This window comes from Ranitomeya variabilis, chromosome 2 (genome assembly GCF_051348905.1).
Source record: "Ranitomeya variabilis isolate aRanVar5 chromosome 2, aRanVar5.hap1, whole genome shotgun sequence".
Lineage (NCBI taxonomy): Eukaryota > Metazoa > Chordata > Amphibia > Anura > Dendrobatidae > Ranitomeya > Ranitomeya variabilis.
Window position 1 is genome coordinate 164639955 of NC_135233.1, and position 26170 is coordinate 164666124.

At 43.3% G+C, this 26170-nt stretch overlaps 1 long non-coding RNA gene across 9 annotated transcripts in view; it reads right to left on the reverse strand.

Moving 5' to 3' along the window:
* LOC143804741 (uncharacterized) overlaps positions 1-26170 on the reverse strand; it is a 1170763-nt gene that overhangs the window by 944798 nt on the left and 199795 nt on the right. For all 9 annotated transcript variants that reach the window (XR_013221088.1, XR_013221086.1, XR_013221089.1 and 6 more), the window contains one exon: positions 886-982. This is a non-coding gene — a long non-coding RNA (uncharacterized LOC143804741). The remainder of the gene's footprint in view (positions 1-885; positions 983-26170) is intronic.

Here is a 26170-nt window from a genome sequence, read left to right on the forward strand (position 1 = left end):
GTACTCATGCAGGCTAGCAGCTGTAAATCATGTAGATGCGTCGACAAAAACAAAATCTCCGAGAACTCCCAAATACTCGGAGCCCACCCGAGCATGCTCAGGAAAACCCGAGCAACGAGTATACTCGCTCATCACTAATAATAACCAAACAACTCAAAAGTACTTTGATGCATGTGATTATGCACTGTCCTGCATAAAAAATCATGTATCACTGCTTGAAGAAAGTGTCTTCTAAAAACTGTCAGTAGGTTTGTGAATTGATTTTGAGTCCAGCTAGCTCATCTTTAATAATACCAGCCAATAGTAATATAGCACCTCCAGCTTACTGGCATTATGAGTCAAAGTGGAGATCTGTGTTCATTACTGATCGAGCCCATCAATCTAGTCCATAAAGAGTCACTCTCATCTCATCACTCCACAAACCCTCTGAAAGATCTGACTTCAGATATTTCTTGGTCCAGTCTTAATAATGGGCTTCTGGTCGCTTTACGTTTGATTTGTCCCAAGTCTTTGGCAGTTAATTTGCGCCTTTTCTCACAACACATTTTTTGCAATCCTTCTGACTATTTGCAACAAAACATTTGATGGTTCTGGGATCGCACCCCAATATCTTACAAATTTAACAGTGCTGCCTCCCTCTGTAAGATATGTAACAATTTTTGATGTTCCGGAGTCAGTTAAATCTCTTTTTTGTCCCATTTTGTCTGAGGAAAACAAGCTGCCTAATAATTTTGCACACCTTGATAAAGGGTGTTGTAACCTTAGACTGCACCCGCTTCACTACACAAATACACATCAGCTGATCTGCTTCATCCAATAAGCATCTAAGTTTCTACAGCTTTGAGTTGAAAACTTGGCATAGAAAAGATATAGTCAAATACTCACTTGCCCAATAATTATGCACACAGTATAGAGTGGAGATCCAGTATGCACACATTTGCTTTATTCCAGACAGGGCTCTTCAGAGACCAATTTTCAAGGCCTGTAAGTTATAGGTATAGACCTAATAAAGTTTAAATCTCCATTGCTTGGTGGGTTTTTACACTATGGTTAAACGAATAGCATAGCCTAGATAAATGGGTAATTATTTTCATAGTCCTTAATTGTATAGGCAATTAATCACTTCAAAAATTTTGGTTCCACATATTTCACATGATAATCACCATGCAAAAAAAGAAGTGTCATTCAAGAAGAGTTAAATAAAAATTATCTTTATTGGTAACATATAGCATGTAAAATCATTTAAAAGGACAGGGTATAAGCCTCCCCGGAAGAAGCTACATAGCGAAACGGCGCTCGTCGGGTGAGCGGGTCACTCCTGCAGCAGGCAATTGTGCACACTATTATCGGGGCACCATCCATCCAAGGCTACGTCTTATACAAGGTAACCTACATTGCTACTAAGCTTCTTATATATATCTATATACCTACATGTATTTATATAGACGTCTATACCCCTACACTACTTTTCATCATTTTTTCTTGGATGAATTTTTCTTTAGCGCATTGATTTCACTTGTGCCATTAATTCAGGTTTCGAACTAGCATTTTATATTACCTTTTCAACATTTAGGGCTCATTTCCACATGCGAGTCACACGTCCGTACCTCGCATGTGGAAACCAAGCTGTGGAGCCGGCACTGAGGAGCGGAGCATGCGGCCGCATAGGAACACATGGAGCTGCACAGCTCCGCTCCTGAGTGCCGGCACCAGGGCTTGGTTTCCACATGCGAGATACGGACGTGTGACTCGCATGTGGAAATGAGCCCTTAGGTTGAAACTGCTACGCTAGCAGTCCCTTTCAAGTGGCTACCACCACTATTATTGTTTTTCCTATTTTTGCTAGTTTGGGACTTATGTGCCTTTCATGTTAATTCAACTTTCCTGCTACAGGACTACCCCCTTCAACTATTGGAGGCTTATACCCTGTCCTTTTAAATGATTTTACATGTTATATGTTACCAATAAAGATAATTTTTATTTTACTCTTCTTGAATGACACTTCTTTTTTTGCATGGTGATTATCATGTGAAATATATGGAACCTAGATAAATGGGTGCAAAAGTTTAAGTTATGATGGGGGTAGGATTGTCCATCATGGTCATGTGACATCACATTGTTGCATATGTATTTCCATCTCAACAATCATAATTCAGTTAAATCGTGTAAATAGATGAATTTTGAAAATAGTTTTGCACTGTTTACCACATTAATATCATCAGTCAACACCTCCAACATGAAATTAATTACATTTTGCACAAAATTATTTTATACTTCTTCCATAACATTCAGGATTTGAGGTAAGTTCCTTCCTAGAACTTCTTGGAGAATAATACAATGTCAAACTTTGTAAAAATCATACATGTACAGAAATTGTTAGGGGTTACCAATAAGAAAAATTGAATTTTTTTTACACTGTTTTTGACTGCTTTCTTCTTACAAAAATCTCACATAAAGACATAGCACCATCTTCAGAACCCAAGTTGGTTTCAGATGTCAGTTGCAGCTTCGTTAAGATAGCATGACTGTAAAGTAAATTGGAGCTGTGGGTATACATAAATGGTGGAGATGGCAGAGTGAACCTGCAAACTCGGCTCTACAGATCTACATCTCTATAAAAAGATATCAGAGAACACCATCCAGCTCCGACGAATGCCAGTAAAAGAACTAAACAGCCAATGAGGAAGAAAACGACAAGAGGCCTCATTCTGTGATGCTTCGTCCATCCAGAGAGGATGAGAGAGAAGGCAGTTTGAGCGGCAGGTAATCTCAGCACAAAAGATTCATTTCCCCTTCTCTACATCCATTTCACTAAGAATCACTCACACCCCAGCTAGGGGCACTACTCCATTTTTTTATAGGATTCCATACCTTTTTGAGATACGAATATAACTATCTTCACAATGAATCCGTTTATAGCAGGTGAAGTGAACACTTCACAACACTGCAACATTTAGGTGTGTGCCCACAACCAACAGCTACTCAGGATTCTTTTTCAAGTGACCCAAAAGTATTTGGACAGTTATCTCAAAAGCACTTTAATGGGCTGTATAGGGTATTCTTTTGTTAGTCTATCAATTAAGCAGATAAAAAGTCTGGAGCTGATTTCAGGTGTGGCATTTGCATTTTGAAGCTGTTGCTGTGAACCCATAACATGCATTAAAAAAAACTTGCAATGGAAGAGAAACAGACCATTTTTAGGTCAAAAAGAAGAAATGCATCAGAGAGATAGCAGAAATGTTAGGAGTGGCCAAATCAACAGTTTGGTATATTCTAAAAAAAAAAGGAGAGCACTGGGGTAGGTGTTTCAGTATATAAGCATACCATAAAGAGAAGTCTTCATGAGAGCAAGTACAGAGGGTTCACCAGCCCAGTTCTGGAAAAGCATTCATTGGACAAATAAAACTAAAATAAACCTGTACCAGAATGATGAGAAGAAGAAAGTATGGAGAAGGCTTGGAACAGCTCATGATCAAACGCATAGCACATGGTCTGTATAATATGGTGGAGGCACTGTGATGGCATGGGCATACATGGCTTCCAATAGCACTGGGTCACTAGTGTTTATTAATGATGTGACTGTAGACAGAAGCAGCCTGAATCTGTCAAAAACTGAACTCCTCGTGTTCTCTCCCTCTACTAGCCTACCTTTGCCTGATATTGCCATCTCCGTGTGTGGTTCCACCATTACTCCCAAGCAACATGCCCGCTGCCTTGGGGTCATCCTTGATTCTGAGCTTTCTTTCACCCCCCCCACATCCGATCATTGGCTCTCTCTTCTTATCTGCATCTCAAAAACATTTCTAGAATTTGCCCTTTTCTTACTTTCGACTGCAAAAACTCTTACTGTTTCACTCATTCATTCTAGTGTGGACTATTGTAACTCTCTCTTAATTGGCCTCCCTCTTACCAAACTCTCCCTGCTCCAATCTGTCCTGAATGCTGCTGCCAGGATTATATTCCTCACCAACTATTACACCGATGCCTCTACCCTGTGACAGTCATTACACTGGTTACCCCACTGGATCCCACGGGATCAATAAAGTGTATCGTATCGTATCGTACCCATCCACTCAAGAATCCAGTACAAAACTAATACCCTCATCCACAAAGCACTCCATGGCTCAGCACCACCCTACATCTCCTCCCTGGTCTCAGTCTACCACCATACCCGTGATCTCCGTTCTGCTAATGACCTGAGGTTAGCTTCCTCAATAATCAGAACCTCCCACTCCCATCTCCAAGACTTTTCACATGCTTTGCCAATTCTTTGGAATGCACTACCCAGGTTAATAAGATTAATCCCCAATCCCCACAGTTTTAAGAGTGTCCTAACAACGCATCTGTTCAGACTGGCCTACCGCCTCAATGCATTAACCTAACTATCCCTGTGTGGCCCATTAAAAAAAAACCCTTAAACCTTAATCAGGTTCCTCACATCATGTTCTCATACATTTCATGCAGTCAATAGCCCTCTGTGTGTGTACTGTTACATACTTAGGCTGTTAGCTGGTTCATGCAGCATTACATGAACACCCGATCCTTACACTATGGCTGGTCCGAACAGCGAAAGCAATTAGCATCCACCTCTCGTGTCTCCCCTTTTTCCTATAGATTGTAAGCTTGCGAGCAGGGCCCTCACTCCTCTTGGTATCTATTTTGAACTGTGATTTTTGTTATGCTGTAATGTCTATTGTCTGTACAAATCCCCTCTATAATTTGCAAAGCGCTGCGGAATATGTTGGCGCTATATAAATAAAATTATTATTATTATTGTTATTATTAAGCAGCCAATGTGTACGGGCGATACTTTAAGCTCAGATTCAATCGAACAGAGCAAGATTGATTGAACAGCACTTCACAGCCCAGATGGACAATGACCCAAAACATACTGCAAAAGCAATCCAAGATTTTTTTAAGGTAAAGAAGTGGAATATTCTGTAATGGCCGAGTTGATCACCAGGTCTCAAACACATCGAGCAGCATTTAGCATGCTTAAGACTAAACATAAGGCAGAAAGACCCAAAAACAAGCAACAACTGAAGTTAGCTGCAGTAAAGACTTGGCAAAGCATCACAAAGGAAGAAACTCAGTGTTTGGTGACATCCATGTCAGCTTCCAGACTTCAGGCAGTCATTGCCAGTAAAAGATTCTCTACAATGTATTAAAAATGAACACTTTATTTATGGTAAAGTTAATTCGTCCAATTACTTTTTAGCCTCTGAAATGAGGAAGCTTTGAAAAAAAATGGTTGCAATTCCTAAACATTTTACATGATATTTTTATTCAAATCTCTTAAAGGGAATCTGTCAGCAGCTTTTTGAGAGCAGCATGACATAGGCAAAGAGAAACTGAATCCAACAATGTATCACTTAGTTTACTGGGTGGAGCAGTTCTGACACAATCAGAGCTTTTTAGCTTTAGTATGAAGCAGAGCTGAGAAAGCTAACCACACCCACACCAGGCTCTCTATGTATAAAGTCCATAGACAGTGAGGTGCTTATCATAGGCGGAGGTGGTGTTACCGCACTAGTGTAGTCCAGCAATGTTAATCTCTTAGTGATAACTCATTCACAGAAAGTAAACAGCACACACTTTCACAAGTGACACATCCCTGAATACTGTGTTTTAGCCCCTATCTTCTGCTGTCTTCAGATTACAGAGAAAAACGTGCGCACAGATTCCCTTTAACCCCTTTCCGACATTGGACGTAATAGTACGCCGATGTCGGACTCCCCCTGTTTGGGGCGGGCTCCGGCGTTGAGCCCGCACCTTTCAGGGCACATGACAGCTGGTCGGCGCTCATAGCAAGTGAGCATTTCTGCTACATACAGGCGATCTGATCATCGCCTGTATGTAGCAGAGCCGATCGGACAACTGTAGCTTCTAGTCTCCCATGAAGACTATTGAAGCATGCAAAAAGTAAAAAAAAGTTTTCAAAATTATAAAAAAAATGTAAAAAATATAAAAGTTCAAATCACCCCCCTTTCACCTCATTCAAAATAAAACAATAATAAAAACCAAACATGCACATATTTGGTATCGCTGAGTTCAGAATCGCCCAATCTATCAATAAAAAAAAAGAATTAACCTGATCGCTAAAAGGCGTAATGAGAAAAAAGTTAAAACACCAGAATTACATTTTTTTGGTCGCCGCAACATTGCATTAAAATTCAAAAACAGGCAATCAAAAGATCATATCTGCACCAAAATGGTATCATCAAAAATGTCAGCTCGGTATGCAAAAAATCAGCCCTCACCCAACTCGAGATCAAGATAAATGGAGACGCTACGGGTATTGGAAAATGGCGCAATTTTTTTTATCAAACTTTTGAATTTTTTTCACCACTTAACTAAAAAAAGATACATGTTTAGTGTCTATGAGCTTGTAATGACCTGGAGAATCATAGTGACAACTTTGGGATTGCACATTTTTTTGTAATTTCACCGCACTTGGACTTTTTTTCCTGTTTTCCAGTTCACGATATGTTAAAACCAATGGTGTCATTCAAAAGTACAACTTATCCAGCAAAAAACAAGCCTCGCGTGGCCACTTTGACCAAAGAATAAAAAAGTTGTGGCTCTGGGAAAAACAGGAGCAAAAAATTAAAATGCAAAATCAAAAATACCTCTGGTCGTTAATGGGTTAATTAAACCTGAAAGTGTAAGCTTCAATTGCATCTCTGTTGTTTGATTTTAAATAAAACAGTAGGGCATGCAGAGGCCAAATCACGAAGTCCAAATATTTCTAGACCTAACTGTATATGCAATTGAATGTTTTATTGATAAGTCAGTATGTGGAAATAGAAAGGATAACTAATGTTTCAGCTTGCATCAGATAGTCCATTTATTTGCTGTGAACCATAAGATATAGGCCTTGATGAAGTTTTGAAAGAGACAGAAACATTGGCAGTCCTTTCTAATTACACATGCTGACGTATCAATAAAACTTTAATTGAATATATAAATAGGTGTCGTGGTATTATGCACTATTGTTTGAAGGGATACCCCATAGTACAGAGCACCATCTTTTATCAACAAGGGCCACCCAGAAATTTGTACAAAGTCAACCGTGTGTTTGACAGACTTATCTTAATATTACATCTTACTTTACAAAGACCTATCCGATGAATAGCTCATCAATATGAGATCAGTGGGTATCCAACATCTAGCACTCGCGCCAATCAGTTATTAATTGGCAGATGTAAAAACTTTGAATGAAACTGATCAGGTCTTGGAACCCACCAATAACCTATAAATATGGTGTGACCAGACAACCCATTTAATGTATGTGATTTTATTACCATATGATGACTAAGGCTCAAACTATATATTATACAGTCTGCATTTCCGTCATCCATCACATCACGTCTAAAGCAATAAAGACATATTTTACAAAAAGGAACCTCACCAGAGATCTAAAGAAGTATAAAACCCTAATAGAGCACAACTCAGACCCTAAAAAGACCTTATCCACTATCTATCATTTTTACTAACCTAAAACACTTCAATGAAAAGCGCATTTGTCTTCTTACGGGGAAGAGGGCTAGACAAGACACTTTACGGGGACACAATAAAAATCTTTAAATCCTTTTATGATACTTCCCATTGTGTAAAGTTCAACAGAACTCATATAAAATCATAACAAGATGTGAATCACACCGGTCAAATCTTATAATCAGTTTCCTAATATTTTGAATTTATTCTGGAGATGAAATAGGTAAAAATGAACCCATATACACAATTGGCGGACGTGACGTGACCATTCAGCCAGCCCTTTAGGCCTCAATACTAGATATAATCATATCAAATATTTCCTCTACTATCCAAAGAAAGCATTTTCTTAAATATGTAATTTGAAAAACAAAGTAAGTCTCATAGACTTATACAATACCTGCTAGCTGGAGATAAGCTGTTAATGACACCGTAATGGAGATTGGACACTGTCCCATCCATCTCTCAATGGGCAAGTAAGGTAGATCAGCTATACCAAATCCATGAACTTACAGCAATAGAAAACCAAAATTTCAAGATATTTATGAGAAGTTGGAAACACTGGTAAGATCCTCACAGGTCAGCACCTCCTTGTTAGGGCTCAGATGTAATTTTTTGCTCTTACAATTTCTACCCTTGTTTTTCCCCCATACCTATTTTAGTCTAGGGAGCTGCTCACATGTCTCTGCAGTTTTACAGACAGTGCAGTCCTCACAAAATCACGGAGACAGTCAAGTTTTGGATCAAACTCACCAATGGAAGTTTATGGGTTTGTGAAAAAATCAAACAGCACTCGGATTCCATCAGTGTGTTATCCGTTTTTCATGGACTATTTATTTTGATAAGCTTGAGAGACCTACATTAGTTCATTTTTTCATACAAGAAAAACTGATGAAATTCTGACCAAACTCTAATGGTAAAAACGAACATTAACCAAAGTCTGATGAAGCTCTGGTAAGAAAGGCCGATGAAACTCAGACCAATTTTAACACCTGATCTAACTGACATCTGAATGAGCCCAAACTTTTACAATAACGCTGTTTAACACGAAAAATGCATTGCCTTATGTGAGTGATAAAGCATCATGGGTTTTATTCACACAGTGCTGCTTTAGAGCTTTTTCAGCATGAAAAACGCAGTTTTTGATGCGTTGTGATGCATTTTTATGCATTCATTTGAATGGGTAAAAATATGCAGTAAAATGCGGTAAGAATTGATATACTGAGATTTTAAACAAAACCACTGCAGCTCAAAAAATGCAGATTTTAAAAATCTCCCTTATTTTGTTGCTGCTGTAAAATGTTGCCTTTTTAAGCACGAAAAAAATGCATGGAAAAATTGGAGCAAAAATGCTATATGCTAACCAGCCCTAAAGATTGTTTTCATTTGCCCACACAGTGGCTCTCAGAGATCTTCTGATTTTTGGGAAATATGTCACAAATTTGGGACAGAAGATTAATTGTCTGTTTTGCATTCTTAGTTGTATCAAATGAATTGTCCCAATTTTTGTACAGTAATGTCTATTAAAGGGAAGGTGCCAACAGTTTTTTTGTAGTTTGTTTTTTATGAAATTAAGCTTAAAATAGTAATTAAAATGTATTCATGCAATGTTTGCACTGTTTGCAAACATTTCTATATGAAAAATATTATATATTTTCTTACAAATATATATTTACCACTAGGGGGAGCATTTTCCGTTTTAGACCTCAAGCAGCTATAGTGAGACTTACCAGCTTTACTGTTAGCTGGAAAATTGGGGCAGTAACTGCTGACATCCCCATTTCCCTCCCCTTTTGGGTGGTCTAGTATCCCTGGGGCAGAATGAAGAGTAACATCACAAGGCAGCGCCATTTTGTGGGAGACTGCTCTGTGATCTGCTATCAACAGCAGTTACTGTTTTTCTCTCCCATCAGTCTCTCTCACCCAGATGACATGATTCTCTCACCCCCCTCCACAACACCTGGCCATTCGCTGCAGCTCCTTATCTTATCTTACAGAGGGATGAATCACAGCTCCTGCCCAGCAGCTGACAGCTCCTGCTCCTATAATGCTAATGGCACACTGTTCCTCATTGATGTCTCTGCTATTTTGTGATGCTTTTCTCCTGCATTTTACTACTGTCAGGCCTCAATCTAGGATCTGTTTTGCTGGAAGCAGTACTGCTTATGTTTAGTTAGCAGATCTGAGGGTTCCATGAATATGGCAGCAGAACACTCCCACTACTGTGAATTGTGCAGCCCACAGAGGCGTGCCCAGTTCACAGCAGTGACTGCTCCATTACAATAGATAGGGTCAGGGGCTGTCTGTTATCTCCTATGACCATGGGGTGCCGTATTATAACACTGATAGTGTCCTGCTGCTGCTGTGAAAACAAGATGTCAGCCCCCAGTGCCTTCTTTAAACTCCAATAACACACAAAATATGTTTCAAATGCATTCAAAACTTGGTTATAACAGCAAGTTATGCTACATTACATTGATTTATTAATAATCTACAAACACGGTACCTTCCCTTTAACCCCTTAATCCCATCTGACGTACTATACCGTCGAGGTGGGGTGGGCCTTAATTCCCACCGACGGTATAGTACGTCATACTGTTTAATGCGACATCGCGACTTAAGTCGCGGTGATCGCATTAAATTGCCGGTGCCATCTTACCTGGATGAAGATGGCGCCGACATCCCCGGGCCTGGCTCCGCCCCCCAGGCCTCTGGATCGCTGTGATTGGCTATTCAATTCTGAACAGCCAATCACAGCGTTCCTCATTGTTTCAGCCAATCGGAGCGGCTGAAACAATGAGGTCGCAGGCTAGGATCGAGTACCGATGTACTCGATCCTAGGGCCGGTGCCTGGCAACGCCAGGCACCGGCACAACCCCCCCGGATTGGCGCGATCGCCGATCGTATCGATCGCGCCAATCGCAAGGCACAGCGGCGGTATTACCGCCGCTGTGCCCTGCTGTACTGGCCTGGATCGGTGCTGCAATAGCACCGATCGTAGGCCAGAGCCTAGTGCAGGCCCAGCAGGGCCTGCAGGAGCTGATTGGCGCGATCAATGCGATCGACGATCGCGTCAATCACAGGGCACAGCGGCGGTAATACCGCCGCTGTGCCCTTCTGTACCGTACGCCCTGCTCCCTGCTGTCCCCCGGTGTAGCGGCCTGGATCGGTGCTGCAATGGCACCGATCACAGGCCAGTGATTAGTGCAGGCCCAGCAGGGCCTGCAGGTGCTGATTGGCGCGATCGATGCGATCGACGATCGCGCCAATCACAGGGCACAGCGGCGGTCACGTTGTGACCGCTGTGTGCCCTGCTGGTGACCTGGCAGTGACCTGCCTAGGATAGGAGAGATCCAAGGCAGTTGCCATGGTCACCAAGCCCTGCAGGGATTGGTGGGATCGATGTTATCATTCGATCCCACCAATGACAGCTCACAGCAGCGGTGTGACCGCTCTGTGACCTGTCTGTCACCTGCAGGTGACCTGTGTGACCGCTCTGCAGGGGTCCTCACTCTAGCTGAGGGACTCCTGCTGAGCGGTCACACAGCCAGATCCTGTCTTGCTGGGCCTTGTGGTGCTACAGAAGCCTGTAACACCACAATCCCCTGCGATACAAAAAAAGCGAAAGAAAGAAGAAAGAAAACCAAAGAAAGAAGAGAGACTACAAAAGGTAAGTGCTAACAGCCCCTACCCGGTCTCACTTCACCCCCCCATCCCCCCCTCCATCCATCCCCCCCTCCATCCACCCCCCCATCCCCCCCTCCATCCACCCATCCCCCCCTCCCCCCTTCCCCCCCTTCCCCCCTCTTTTTTACCCCCTCCGTCCCTCTTTGTGTCGCCGCCGTGCGCACTTTTAGCAGCCGCCGAGCGTTGATTGGTGACGCAGTTCACTGATCAACACTCGTGCTCGCTTTTTTTTCAGCAGCCCCCTTTGCCCAATTCCGTACACCCATCCCGCAGCCGCCAAACTTTGATAAGTGACGCAGTTCACTTATCAGAGCTTGTGCCTGCCGTTTTCCTTTTTTTTTTTCACCACACCTGTGCGCACACCCAGCAGCCGCCGAACTTTGATAAGTGACGCGGTTCACTTATCAAAGCTCTCGTGCCTGCCGTTTTCTTTTTTTTTTTTTTTACACATCCCCGTGCGCTCACCCAGCCTCCGCATCTGACCCTTGCCTTCCTTTTCTTTTTTTTTCATCACATCTCCGGGCGCTCACCCCGCCGCGTCTAACCCGTGCTTTCCTTTTTTTTTTTTCCCCACATCTCCGTGCGCTCACCCCGCCGCATCTAACCCGTGCTTTCCTTTTTTTTTTTCCCCACATCTCCGTGCGCTCACCCCGCCGCGTCTAACCCGTGCTTTCCTTTTTCTTTTTTTTTTTTTTTCCCCACATCTCCGTGCGCTCACCCCGCCGCATCTAACCCGTGCTTTCCTTTTTTTTTTTCCCCACATCTCCGTGCGCTCACCCCGCCGCGTCTAACCCGTGCTTTTTTTTCTTTTTTTCTCACATCCCTGTGCACGCACCCAGCAGCCGCTGAACTTTGATAAGTGACGTGGTTCATTTATCAGAGCTCTCGTGCCTGCGTTTTTTTTTTTTCACATCCCCGTTCACACACCCAGCAGCCACTGAACTTTGATAAGTGACGCGGTTCATTTATCAGAGCTCTCGTGCCTGCGTTTTTTTTTTTTCACATCCCCGTTCACACACCCAGCAGCCGCCAAACTTTGATAAGTGACGCGGTTCACTTATCAGAGCTAGGGCCTGCTGTTTTATACTTTTCTTTCACAGGTATTTTTTTTTTCCTTTAGCTTTTTCTTTTCAGAGTAGTTTGCACCAAACACTATCCCCCCACACTTACACAGTTACCAATAAAGTGCACCCAAGCACCACACTTACAAAAAAAATGTCCCGCTCATCTCGTTCGTCCCAACAGCGCTATTCAGCGGAGGAGGCATATTCTTTCCTTGCCTCCGACACTGATAGCGAGGGAGAGGATCCCACTTTTCTTTATTTTTCTGATTCTTCCTCATCCTCTTCCCACTCCTCATCTTCCTCCTCCGGCCCTGCGGAACTGCCACGCAGACGCCGCAGGACAGAAGATGAGGCTAGGCCCATCGTTGATGAAGATGAAGATGAAGCGCCCACCATTGCTGAAGACGAACCAGCGCACCCCACTGCGGACCCCATATGGACCTCGCCACCTGAAAATTACGAGCCACTGATTCCTGATTTTGTGGCAGAATCAGGAATCAAGTTTGACACCACCGGCCTCACAGAACTAGACTTTTTCAAAGTCTTTTTCTCTGAGGCTTTCGTCAACCTCATGGTGGAGCAAACTAATCTGTATGCTCGGCAATTTTTGGACCAAAACTCGGGTTCATCATATTCTAACTGGTCTCCTGTAGACGCAGTTGAAATGATGCAGTTTTGGGGCCTGGTCCTCCACATGGGGATCCTGAAGAAGCCTGAACTTCGGCAATATTGGAGTGTGGATATTTTATATAACACTCCAGTATTCCGAATGGTCATGACCCGGACGCGCTTTGAGGCCATCCATAAGTTCCTGCATTACAACGATAATGCACGGTGTCCCGCACGTGATGACCCCAACTTTGACCGTCTGTTCAAAGTTCGGCCGGTCATCGAACACTTCAACAAAAAGTTTGCAGAAGTGTACGTGCCTCAAAGGGACATCTGCGTGGATGAGTCCTTAATTCATTTTAAGGGGCGGCTTAGATTCCGTCAATACCTGCCCAGCAAGAGGGCCAGGTACGGAATCAAACTCTACAAGCTGTGTGAGAGTACCTCAGGGTACACCCACAGCTTTAGAGTCTACGAAGGGAAGGACAGCAGGATTGAACCGCCTGAGTGTCCTTCTATCCTGGGAGTGAGTGGGAAAATTGTGTGGGATTTGGTGCACCCACTGCTGGATAAAGGTTATCACCTCTATACCGATAACTTTTATTCCAGCATCCCACTCTACAAATCTCTCTTTGCGCGAGGTACCGCAGCTTGCGGTACTGTCCGCAAAAATCAGAGAGGCCTCCCGAAGACGCTACTTGGGCAGATTCTCAGAAAAGGCGAGAGCAAAGCCCAATGTAGCGACCACCTGCTGGTTGTCAAGTACAAGGACAAAAGGGATGTCCTTCTGTTGACCACCATACACGGTGATGGCAGCGCCCTCAGCACTGTACGGGGTACCTCTGCACAGGTCTGCAAACCGGACTGTGTACTGGGGTACAACAAAAACATGGGGGGCGTTGATCTCTCCGATCAACTCCTCCAACCATACAGTGCTTTGAGAAAGGCCAGGGTGTGGTACAAAAAGCTGTCCGTGCACATCGTACAAATGGCAATGCTCAACGCTTTCCTGCTGTCACGATGTGCACGCAACACCGATACGTCGTACCTTCATTTCCAGGAGGTAGTGGTTAAGGCCCTGATGTTTGGCACGAGGGAAGGAGCGGGCTCCAGTACTTCTGGAACTGAAGGTGCACGTGTCGTACCAGGCCAGCATTTTCCTGGGGTGGTCCCGCCAACTGAAAAAAAAGGTAAGCCGCAAAAAAGGTGCCGAGTGTGCTACAAAAGAGGAATTCGAAGTGACACCATCTATCAATGCGACACCTGCCCCGACAAACCTGGCCTGTGTATGAAGGATTGCTTTAAATTGTACCACACCTCCATGCACTACTAATTTACTTTACAGGAAATAGAATAATTCCAAAGTTGGCACATCTAGGTAAGTTCTCTGGGGGTCTACTTTCCAAAATGTTGTCACTTGTGGGTTTTTTTCCTGTTTAGGCACATCAGGGGCTCTGCAAACGGAACATGACGCCCGCAGACGATTCCATCAAAGTCTGCATTCAAAAACGTCAGTACTTCCCTTTCGAGCCCCAACGTGTGCCCAAACAGTTTTTTCCCACATGTGGGGTACCAGCGTACTCAGGGCAAATTGGACAACAACTTTTGTGGTCCAATTTCTCCTGTTACCCTTGGGAAATTAAAAAATTGGGGACTAAAAGATCATTTTTGTGGGCAAAAAATAGGATTTTTTATTTTCCCGCACGGGCGGTATAAACTTTAGTGAAACACTTGGGGGTTCAAAGTTCTCACCACACATCTAGACAAGTTCCTTAGGAGGTCTAGTTTCCAAATTGGGGTCACTTGTGGGGGATTTCCACTTTTTAGGCACATCAGGGGCTCGTCAAATGGAACGTGACGGCTGCAGAAGATTCCATCAAAGCCTGCGTTCCAAAACGTCACTACTTCCCTTCCGAGCCCTGACGTGTGCCCAAACAGTAGTTTTCTCCCACATGTGGGGTACCAGCGTACTCAGGGCAAATTGGACAACAACTTTTGTGGTCCAATTTCTCCTGTTACCCTTGGGAAATTAAAAAATTGGGGACTAAAAGATCATTTTTGTGGGCAAAAAATAGGATTTTTTATTTTCCCGCACGGGCGGTATAAACTTTAGTGAAACACTTGGGGGTTCAAAGTTCTCACCACACATCTAGACAAGTTCCTTAGGAGGTCTAGTTTCCAAATTGGGGTCACTTGTGGGGGATTTCCACTTTTTAGGCACATCAGGGGCTCGTCAAATGGAACGTGACGGCCGCAGAAGATTCCATCAAAGCCTGCGTTCCAAAACGTCACTACTTCCCTTCCGAGCCCTGACGTGTGCCCAAACAGTAGTTTTCTCCCACATGTGGGGTACCAGCGTACTCAGGGCAAATTGGACAACAACTTTTGTGGTCCAATTTCTCCTGTTACCCTTGGGAAATTAAAAAATTGGGGACTAAAAGATCATTTTTGTGGGCAAAAAATAGGATTTTTTATTTTCCCGCACGGGCGGTATAAACTTTAGTGAAACACTTGGGGGTTCAAAGTTCTCACCACACATCTAGACAAGTTCCTTAGGAGGTCTAGTTTCCAAATTGGGGTCACTTGTGGGGGATTTCCACTTTTTAGGCACATCAGGGGCTCGTCAAATGGAACGTGACGGCCGCAGAAGATTCCATCAAAGCCTGCGTTCCAAAACGTCACTACTTCCCTTCCGAGCCCTGACGTGTGCCCAAACAGTAGTTTTCTCCCACATGTGGGGTACCAGCGTACTCAGGGCAAATTGGACAACAACTTTTGTGGTCCAATTTCTCCTGTTACCCTTGGGAAATTAAAAAATTGGGGACTAAAAGATCATTTTTGTGGGCAAAAAATAGGATTTTTTATTTTCCCGCACGGGCGGTATAAACTTTAGTGAAACACTTGGGGGTTCAAAGTTCTCACCACACATCTAGACAAGTTCCTTAGGAGGTCTAGTTTCCAAATTGGGGTCACTTGTGGGGGATTTCCACTTTTTAGGCACATCAGGGGCTCGTCAAATGGAACGTGACGGCCGCAGAAGATTCCATCAAAGCCTGCGTTCCAAAACGTCACTACTTCCCTTCCGAGCCCTGACGTGTGCCCAAACAGTAGTTTTCTCCCACATGTGGGGTACCAGCGTACTCAGGGCAAATTGGACAACAACTTTTGTGGTCCAATTTCTCCTGTTACCCTTGGGAAATTAAAAAATTGGGGACTAAAAGATCATTTTTGTGGGCAAAAAATAGGATTTTTTATTTTCCCGCACGGGCGGTATAAACTTCTGTGAAGCACTTGGGGGATAAAAGTGCTCACCACACATCTAGATAAGTTCCTTAGGGGATCTAGTTTCCAAAATGGGGTCACTAGTGGGGGGTTTCCACTGTTTAGGCACATCAGGGGCTCACCAAACGCGACATGGCGTCCAATCTCAATTCCAGCTAATTTTAGCTTGAGAAAGTCTTATGGCGCTCCTTCCCTTCTGAGCCCTGCCATGCGCCTAAACAGTGGTTCCCCCCACATATGGGGTATTGGCGTACTCAGGACAAATTGGACTACAACTTTTGTCGTCCAATTTCTTCAGTTACCCTTGTGAAAATAAAAAATTGGGGACTAAACCATCATGTTTGTGGAAAAAATAGGATTTTTTATTTTCACGCACGGGCGGTATAAACTTTGGTGAAGCACTTGGGGGATAAAAGTGCTCACCACACATCTAGATAAGTTCCTTAGGGGGTCTAGTTTCCAAAATGGGGTCACTTGTGGGGGGTTTCCACTGTTTAGGCACATCAGGGGCTCACCAAACGCGACATGGCGTCCAATCTCAATTCCAGCTAATTTTAGCTTGAAAAAGTCTTATGGCGCTCCTTCCTTTCTGAGCCCTGCCATGCGCCCAAACAGTGGTTCCGCCCCACATATGGGGTATTGGCGTACTCAGGACAAATTGGACTACAACTTTTGTGGTCCAATTTCTTCAGTTACCCTTGTGAAAATTAAAAATTGGGGACTAAACCATCATGTTTGTGGAAAAAATACGTTTTTTTATTTTCACGTACGGGCGGTATAAACTTCTGTGAAGCACTTGGGGGATAAAAGTGCTCACCACACATCTAGATAAGTTCCTTAGGGGGTCTAGTTTCCAAAATGGGGTCACTTGTGGGGGGTTTCCACTGTTTAGGCACATCAGGGGCTCACCAAACGCGACATGGCGTCCAATCTCAATTCCAGCTAATTTTAGCTTGAAAAAGTCTTATGGCGCTCCTTCCCTTCTGAGCCCTGCCATGCGCCCAAACAGTGGTTCCGCCCCACATATGGGGTATTGGCGTACTCAGGACAAATTGGACTACAACTTTTGTGGTCCAATTTCTTCAGTTACCCTTGTGAAAATTAAAAATTGGGGACTAAACCATCATGTTTGTGGAAAAAATACGTTTTTTTATTTTCACGTACGGGCGGTATAAACTTCTGTGAAGCACTTGGGGGATAAAAGTGCTCACTACACATCTAGATAAGTTCCTTAGGGGGTCTAGTTTCCAAAATGGGGTCACTTGTGGGGGGTTTCCACTGTTTAGGCACATCAGGGGCTCACCAAACGCGACATGGCGTCCAATCTCAATTCCAGCTAATTTTAGCTTGAAAAAGTCTTATGGCGCTCCTTCCCTTCTGAGCCCTGCCATGCGCCCAAACAGTGGTTCCGCCCCACATATGGGGTATTGGCGTACTCAGGACAAATTGGACTACAACTTTTGTGGTCCAATTTCTTCAGTTACCCTTGTGAAAATTAAAAATTGGGGACTAAACCATCATGTTTGTGGAAAAAATCGTTTTTTTTATTTTCACGTACGGGCGGTATAAACTTCTGTAAAGCACTTGGGGGATAAAAGTGCTCACCACACATCTAGATAAGTTCCTTAGGGGGTCTAGTTTCCAAAATGGGGTCACTTGTGGGGGGTTTCCACTGTTTAGGCACATCAGGGGCTCACCAAACGCGACATGGCGTCCAATCTCAATTCCAGCTAATTTTAGCTTGAAAAAGTCTTATGGCGCTCCTTCCCTTCTGAGCCCTGCCATGCGCCTAAACAGTGGTTCCGCCCCACATATGGGGTATTGGCGTACTCAGGACAAATTGGACTACAACTTTTGTGGTCCAATTTCTTCAGTTACCCTTGTGAAAATTAAAAATTGGGGACTAAACCATCATGTTTGTGGAAAAAATATGTTTTTTTTATTTTCACGTACGGGCGGTATAAACTTCTGTGAAGCACTTGGGGGATAAAAGTGCTCACCACACATCTAGATAAGTTCCTTAGGGGGTCTAGTTTCCAAAATGGGGTCACTTGTGGGGGGTTTCCACTGTTTAGGCACATCAGGGGCTCACCAAACGCGACATGGCGTCCAATCTCAATTCCAGCTAATTTTAGCTTGAAAAAGTCTTATGGCGCTCCTTCCCTTCTGAGCCCTGCCATGCGCCCAAACAGTGGTTCCGCCCCACATATGGGGTATTGGCGTACTCAGGACAAATTGGACTACAACTTTTGTGGTCCAATTTCTTCAGTTACCCTTGTGAAAATTAAAAATTGAGGACTAAACCATCATGTTTGTGGAAAAAATATGTTTTTTTATTTTCACGTACGGGCGGTATAAACTTCTGTGAAGCACTTGGGGGATAAAAGTGCTCACCACACATCTAGATAAGTTCCTTAGGGGGTCTAGTTTCCAAAATGGGGTCACTTGTGGGGGGTTTCCACTGTTTAAGTACATCAGGGGCTCACCAAACGCGACATGGCGTCCGATCTCAATTCCAGCTAATTTTAGCTTGAAGAAGTCAAATGGCGCTCCTTCCCTTCTGAGCCCTGCCATGAGCCCAAACAGTGGTACCCCCCCACATATGGGGTATCAGCGTACTCAGGACAAATTGGACAACAACTTTTGCAGTCCAATTTCTCCTGTTACCTTTGGGAAAATAAAAAAAATGTTGCTAAAAGATCGTTTTCATGACTAAAAAGTTAAATTTTCATTTTTTCCTTCAACATTGCTTTAGCTCTCATGAAGCACCAGAAGGGTTAATAAACTTCTTGGATGTGGTTTTGATCAGCTTGAGGGGTGCAGTTTTTAGAATGGTGTCACTTTTGGGTATTTTTTGCTATATAGACCCCTAAATGTGACTTCAAATGTGAGGTGGTCCCTAAAAAAAATGGTTTTGTAAATTTTGTTGTAAAAATGAGAAATTGCTGGTCAACTTTTAACCCTTATAACTCCCTAACAAAAAAAAAATTTGTTTCCAAAATTGTGCTGATGTAAAGTAGACATGTGGGAAATGTTACTTATTAAGTATTTTGTGTGACATATCTCTGTGATTTAAGGGCATAAAAATTCAAAGTTGGAAAATTGCAAAAGTTTCAAAATTTTCGCCAAATTTCCATTTTTTTTGCAAATAAACGCAGGTAATATCAAAGAAATTTTACCACTATCATGAAGTACAATATGTCACGAGAAAACAATGTCAGAATCGCCAAGATCCGTTGAAGCGTTCCAGAGTTATTACCTCATAAAGGGACAGTGGTCAGAATTGTAAAAATTGGCCCGGTCATTAACGTGCAAACCACCCTCGGGGCTTAAGGGGTTAAGTGAGGCATGTCCATTTACTATCAGGTAAATTGGAAAGGTTCATTGGTCTATTAATGAGAGCAAATATGTGACTTTTTTATCTTGATGGTGGGTCCTTAATATGGTATTAAAGGAAAGACCTGCCTACCCTTTCAAAAATTAAACATCCATTTTAGTATATTAAAAAAGATAAACAATGTTTTGATGATTTTAGCTTTAGACTGAAGCATTCAATATATTCACATTATATTCATACTTGGCAAAAAGAGATGAAAATGTTAGTTTTTATGTGGTTACATTTTTTCTATATAGTATACAAAACCTTTGTGCCGTTTGACTTTCCCAGGGAATGTCTGCATGATGACCCTGATCTAGAAATATTCATGTCTTCACAAGTACAGAAAAAACTTCGGATCTTCAACATGTCTTGATTTTTACAAGCTGTTGAAACTGAGCAAAGAGCAATGTGTAATGTGAGACATAAAAGAAGAAAGTAACATGGAGGCCATTCAATCACCTCCCACATTAAATCTGTGCATCCCAGGGACTGCGTTAAATGACTTATGCTTCATTTTTCTTTTTTTTAAGCTTTATAATTCCGGAGTTTCCAATAAATGTAATGATATAAAGTAATTCATCAGCCAAATGTAACATTTGTAAATTTGGGAGCAATTCTTCGCATGTTGCTTATTTAAAGAGTTTATTTCACCAAGCTCTTATCTCCTCGTCTAACCTCCAGCATGGGTCAAAGTGGGGGGACAGGCAATGTATATGAGTTTAGCTGTGTCACATTACAAACCCGTCTATCAGCTCGCCTCCTTTCATACATTGTCACCTTTGCTGTACTGCCCCTCCGTCCACACTGCTTGCATGTGTAATGTGGTGCGGGACAGTGGCCGTGGGCGAAAGTACTAATCTCTTACAGCCCGCGCACGCCACATTAAGATGGGGGTCCTATCTTAGTGTGTGGGCTTCGTCTATCAGGGCGCTAAACCTGGCGAGGACCGGATGTTGGACAGTTCAATGATGGAGAGCACCATTCTAAAATAAACAGTCTTTTACTTAACAATAACTTGGTGGTAACTATGTGCAATAGATAGCAGGTGCACAACTTGACATAATTTCACAAACGTTTCCTTTACAATAATAAGCATCTTCAAACACAATCTCTCTATCTCTTCCAATCTTACTTGTTGCTGCCTCAAGTTCCTCTGTATTCACCGCAACTCAGCACAGTACTACAGTCCAGTAAATGAGAATCCTATACTTCAACCTGCGGTTCCACGTCCTTTTTCGCTTAGGGGCGTTAGCTTGCCACTATGTCCTTTATTTAGCTTCTCTGCTTGCTGATGCCTTGGAACTGTCGCCCAGGGTACCCTCTACATCTCACTCTCCCTGTTCCATTCTGGCCCATTACCTCTCTGTCTGGCAAAGTCAGGGCCGTACTGCTAGGTGTCCTATCCCAGGACCCATATCAAACGTATCACTTTGTCCTTTGACAACTTATCCTTCCTTTACACTGGATCTCGCTATCCATTGCCTTGGTCTCCACTCATGTCAGGGACACACCTGTCACTTGGCTCTGCTGACTAGTCAGACCTTCTGCTTCTGTTGCATGCTGGGCCTTATCTGACTTCCTGAAAAGAAACTGTCTTTGTCTCTGCACGTTAGCCCCTCCTACTCTGACCTAGACCCAATCCTTAACCCTAACTCTCCCTACTGTCGATCAAACTACAACAGACAAAATAAAACGTGAGCACAGCTGGAAGGGTGCACAGGTAGGTTCTCACACCGTGTAACATGAATGTAAAAGAACCTGGCACTCAACTTAAATGCATGTAACTTGATATTTTATTGTGTAGTACCAATAAAACGTTTCAGTCTAGTAGACCTTCTTCAGTTATGTACTCAGAGAGTAAATAGATGGATCTTGGTAATAGTGCAGAATCGAGTGACGGCACTCGTTCTGACTAGCGGTGGACACTGCGTCATGCTCCGGACCAATCCAGCCCATCTCACTAGTGTGAGCACGGTATTATCCTTTAAGAGACTCTAACCAGATTGATTCCGCACTATTACCAGGTTCTTTTACATTCAGATCAAACTACAACGTCGTCATTAATAACGCAGGTCACAATACACATTACACATCATAACGATATGCGTTCCTTCAAGGGGGAACACGGACAGTATGTTTATCTCCTTACACATGGAGATGTGCCAGTAATCACACTTATGTCTGTTGTGCTCAGGCAACTTGTACTTGCTCTGCAGTGAGACCAGGGCTGCCATTATATCTCAAAAAGGAGTAGCGTAGAACAGGCAGGTTGCTCCTGTCTCCTGTGAGACATACTGTTAGCCCTGATCTCACTGGAGAGTCATTACAAGTTACCTCAGCACAACAGATATAAGTGTGATTACTGATACATCTCTGGATAGAATATGTGAGGGAGAGGCAGTACAGAAGAAGTGACCATGCCACGAAGGGATGAAAGGCGGAGAGCTAATAAAGGGGTTTGTAATGTGATACAGGTAAACTCAGCTGTGCACCCCCCTCACACACACACACACACACACACTAATTCATGCAGAAGGCTAGACCAGGCAATCCGGGCTGTATCATAACATCTCATACACTAAGAAACTTGCTGGTATCATGTTCTTCTTTTCTTTGAGTGTTTTTGTCTACTTATGATTGGTCAACGTCATTCAGGGGAAGTACAGGCCCCAGTGAAAAGCATTCCTCCTCAGGTATTCCAGAAGAATGATTACAATAGAAGGCACAAAATTGAGGATGAAACCCCTATGCCCCAAAAAAGGGGACTTGCCAGTTGATTCCTAACAACGATTATTTACAGCGAACTCAACTAAGGGTAAAAACAAGACCCACTTTTCCTGATTCTCAGATACAAAATACCTAAGATGTGTCTCAACATTCTGACTCACTCTCTAAAGGTACCGTCACACTAGGCGATATCGCCAGCGATCCGTGACGTTGCAGCGTCCTAGGGAGCGATATCGCTGTATTTGACACGCAGCAGCGATCAGAATCCCGCTGTGAAATTGCTGGTCGCTGCTAGAAGGTCTGCACATTATTTGGTCGCTAGGTCGCCGTGTATCGCCGTGTTTGACAGCAAAAGCAACCATACCAGCGATATTTTACACTGGTAACCAGGGTAAACATCGGGTTACTAAGCGCAGGGCCGCGCTTAGTAACCCGATGTTTACCCTGGTTACCAGCGTAAAAGTTAAAAAAACAAACAGTACATACTCACCAGCGCGTCCCCCAGCCTCTGCTTCCTGACACTGACTGAGCGCCGGCCCTAAACTGAAAGTGAAAGCACAGCGGTGACGTCATGTGCTGTTAGGGCCGGAGCTCAGTCAGTGTCAGGAAGCAGAGGCTGGGGGACGCGCTGGTGAGTATGTACTGTTTTTTTAACTTTTACGCTGGTAACCAGGGTAAACATCGGGTTACTAAGCGCGGCCCTGCGCTTAGCAACCCGATGCTTACCCTGGTTACCCGGGGACCTCGGCATAGTTGGTCGCTGGAGAGCGGTCTGTGTGACAGCTCTCCAGCGACCAAACAGCGACGCTGCAGCGATCGGCATCGCTGTCGCTATCGCTGCAGCGTCGCTTAATGTGACGGTACCTTTAGTTTGCCAGTTTGCCCAATAGAATGTGGATGAAAGGCGAATGAAAGAAGAGAATGAAAGATGAAATGCGTAAGCGAGCACAAAACACCTTCCAAAATTTAGATACAAACTGAATCCCCCGGTTGGAAACAATATCAGGGGGAATTCCACACAATTTCACAATCTCCTTAATAAAAATGTGTGCCAAAGTATTGGCATTCGGTAGTACAGGTAACGCAACGAAATGAGCCATCTTGCTGAATCTTTCTATCACCACTAACATTACTGTGTTACCTGTTGACAAAGGTAAATCAGTGATGAAATCCACAGACAAATGAGTCCATGGCCAACAGGGAATAGCCAATGATTGAAGAGCCCTGGACGGACGAGCGTGAAGGGGTCTTAGAACGTGCACAAGTACTGCGAGCAGATGCATAATCCTAAACATCCTGGTGCACCCTAGGCCACAAAAAAATGATGAGTAAAAAGATCCATGGTGGCTTTACTACCAGGATGTCCAGCCAGGACAGAATCGTGAAGTTTGCTCAAAATTCTAATATGGAGCTTAACAGGGACAAACAGTTTAGCTGAAGGACAGCAGCAGGGGCCTTCCACTGAGCCTCTACGACCTTTTCACATACTTGTCTGTAGTATGGGAACTGGCTTACAGTTACTTCCTCCCCCTTGAAGAAATAAGATAATGTATCTGTTTTATGTTCTTATCCCCTGGCCTGTAAGCCACAAAAAAACTTGAATCTGGTAAAAAACAATGCCCATCTTGCCTGTCTAGATGTCAGACATTTGGCGGATTCCAGATACAATAGATTTTTATGACTGGTGATGACAATGACCAGATGAACTGTCCCTTTCAAAAAATGATGCCATTCCTCAAAGGCTAAGATTATTTCCAAGAGTTCCCTATTGACAATTTTATAGTTCTGTTCAGAAATTTTCTGGAGAAGTATGCAGATGGACTCCATTTACTAGGAGATGACAATACAGCACCAAACCCACACCTCTGATGCGTCCACCTCTATAATGAACAGGTGAGTAAAGCTGTATAAGGATTGGATTGCAGAGGCAAAACATCTCTTCAAGGTAGAAAATGCTTCGCAGGCCAGTTTAGACCACTTAGAAAAGTCTGTCCCTTTTCTGGTCATATCCGTAAGTGGTATGGCCACTACCAAAAAGTCCTTGATGAACTTCAAACCAGTGGAATATAATAGATACCTCAGAAAAGGGATCTCCTGTTCCGAAAACATACATTTCTCCGACTTGACATATAATTTATTTTCCCTGAGTATTTGTAAGACCTGCCTGACATCTACCTGATGTAACTCTAGGACCGACAAATAAATTAAAATGTCATCCAGATTACAATAAATACAACAAATCTCTCTACTAGATGTTAGAAAATGTCATTAACAAAGTGATGGAAATGGCGGGAGTATTTGTCAACCTAAATAGCAAGACAAGGTTTTAACAGTGACCATTTGGGGTATTGAAATTAGTCTTCCACTCATCCCCTCCATAATATGGATAATATTTTAGGCCCCCCTAAGGTCCAGTTTGATAAAATACTTAGCCCCGATGATCTGATTAAAGAGATCCGGAATGAGAGGGAGAGGCTATGGACCCTGAACACTGATCCTATTTAGTTCACGGAAATTCAAGCAAGGGCGTAACCCCCCATTTTTTTTCTTGCCAAGAATATCCCTGCTGCCACGGGAGATGAAGAGGGTTTGATATGGCCCTTAACAAGACTCTAAATAGTAGTCCTTTATAGCATGCTCTTACGCAAATTGGCCCCAGAATTTAAGTTAATATAGTAATAACATGGTCAATGAGGAAGAAGTTCCTGACACCCCTGTTTAGAAAATACATCCTCAAAATCAGACAGACATTTCGACAGACCTAGTAGCTACCCTGGCTATAGGGGTGCACATACAGTGATTTTGACAGTACTCCCTCCACCTTACTACCTCCCAAGTCTGCCAGTCCACCACAGGATTATGTAGCGCCAGCAAAGGCAGGTGGAGAACCACTGGAGAGGGCAAGCTCTCTAGCACATAACAGTTTGAGAGATTCTGAGTGTAACTCTGTGATTGCTGATCATCGAGGTGGTACCGTGGACCTCCTTTCTCATATTTTTTGGTGGCCGGGGTGGCATCGGGATGTGGTTGAACAAGTAGCTGCTTGTAGTATCTGCACATGGCACTGCCACTATTCATGTTACCATCCGCAGTTTGGTACTTTTAGCGGGGGAGGGGCTTCGGGAGTTCCCGAAGAGGAACGTTTTGCTTTGTTGCTCTCCTCAGTGTGGCGGGGGGTTCTGAGTAATTTGAAGATTATGGGGGACAGGTACAAATGTATGGCTGATAGAAAACGTTTGCCAGGTCTGGTCCTGAATGTGAATGACTTTGTGTGGTTGTCTACCAGGAATATTAGGTTGAAGTTTCCTTCCTAGAACTTGGGACCTAGATTTATTGGTCCCTATAAAAATAACCTCTGTCATTAATTCATCTTGAGCTCTCTCAGACTCTTAACATCCACAATGTCTTCCATAGGTCTTTCCTCAAGAAATATGTTGAACCTCTTGAGCCCTCACCCCTGCCGCCGCCCCAAATAATAGTTGATGGAAATCTTGAGTTTCAGATTTTGAGGATTGTAGATTCTCTGAAGAGTGTTTGCGCTTAAAACTCTGACTCCTACGGAATTAAAACAATTTAATGCAAATAGAACAGGGTTAAAACATATAAGACCATAAGTAGGTCAAGGCAGATACCAGTCAGTAGCTTACATAAATCAAAATGTAGGTTAGATTGGCAGACTCAGGTAGAGAGATAATTAGTAACAGGCAGTAATTGGCCACAGGTAAAACAAAACCATAAAGGCCCACATCAGTATAAAGGTGCCACAAAGACTAATCCCCATGTGGTTGTCTTCAAAAAAATAGGAGTTATATGTCCAATTACATAAACAGGTATAACTTTATTAATCCAAACAGATTATATTGAACATTACCGACTAGGATCAGGTAGTGATGGCTACCAATGTCCTGATACTCCAGTACTATACTAT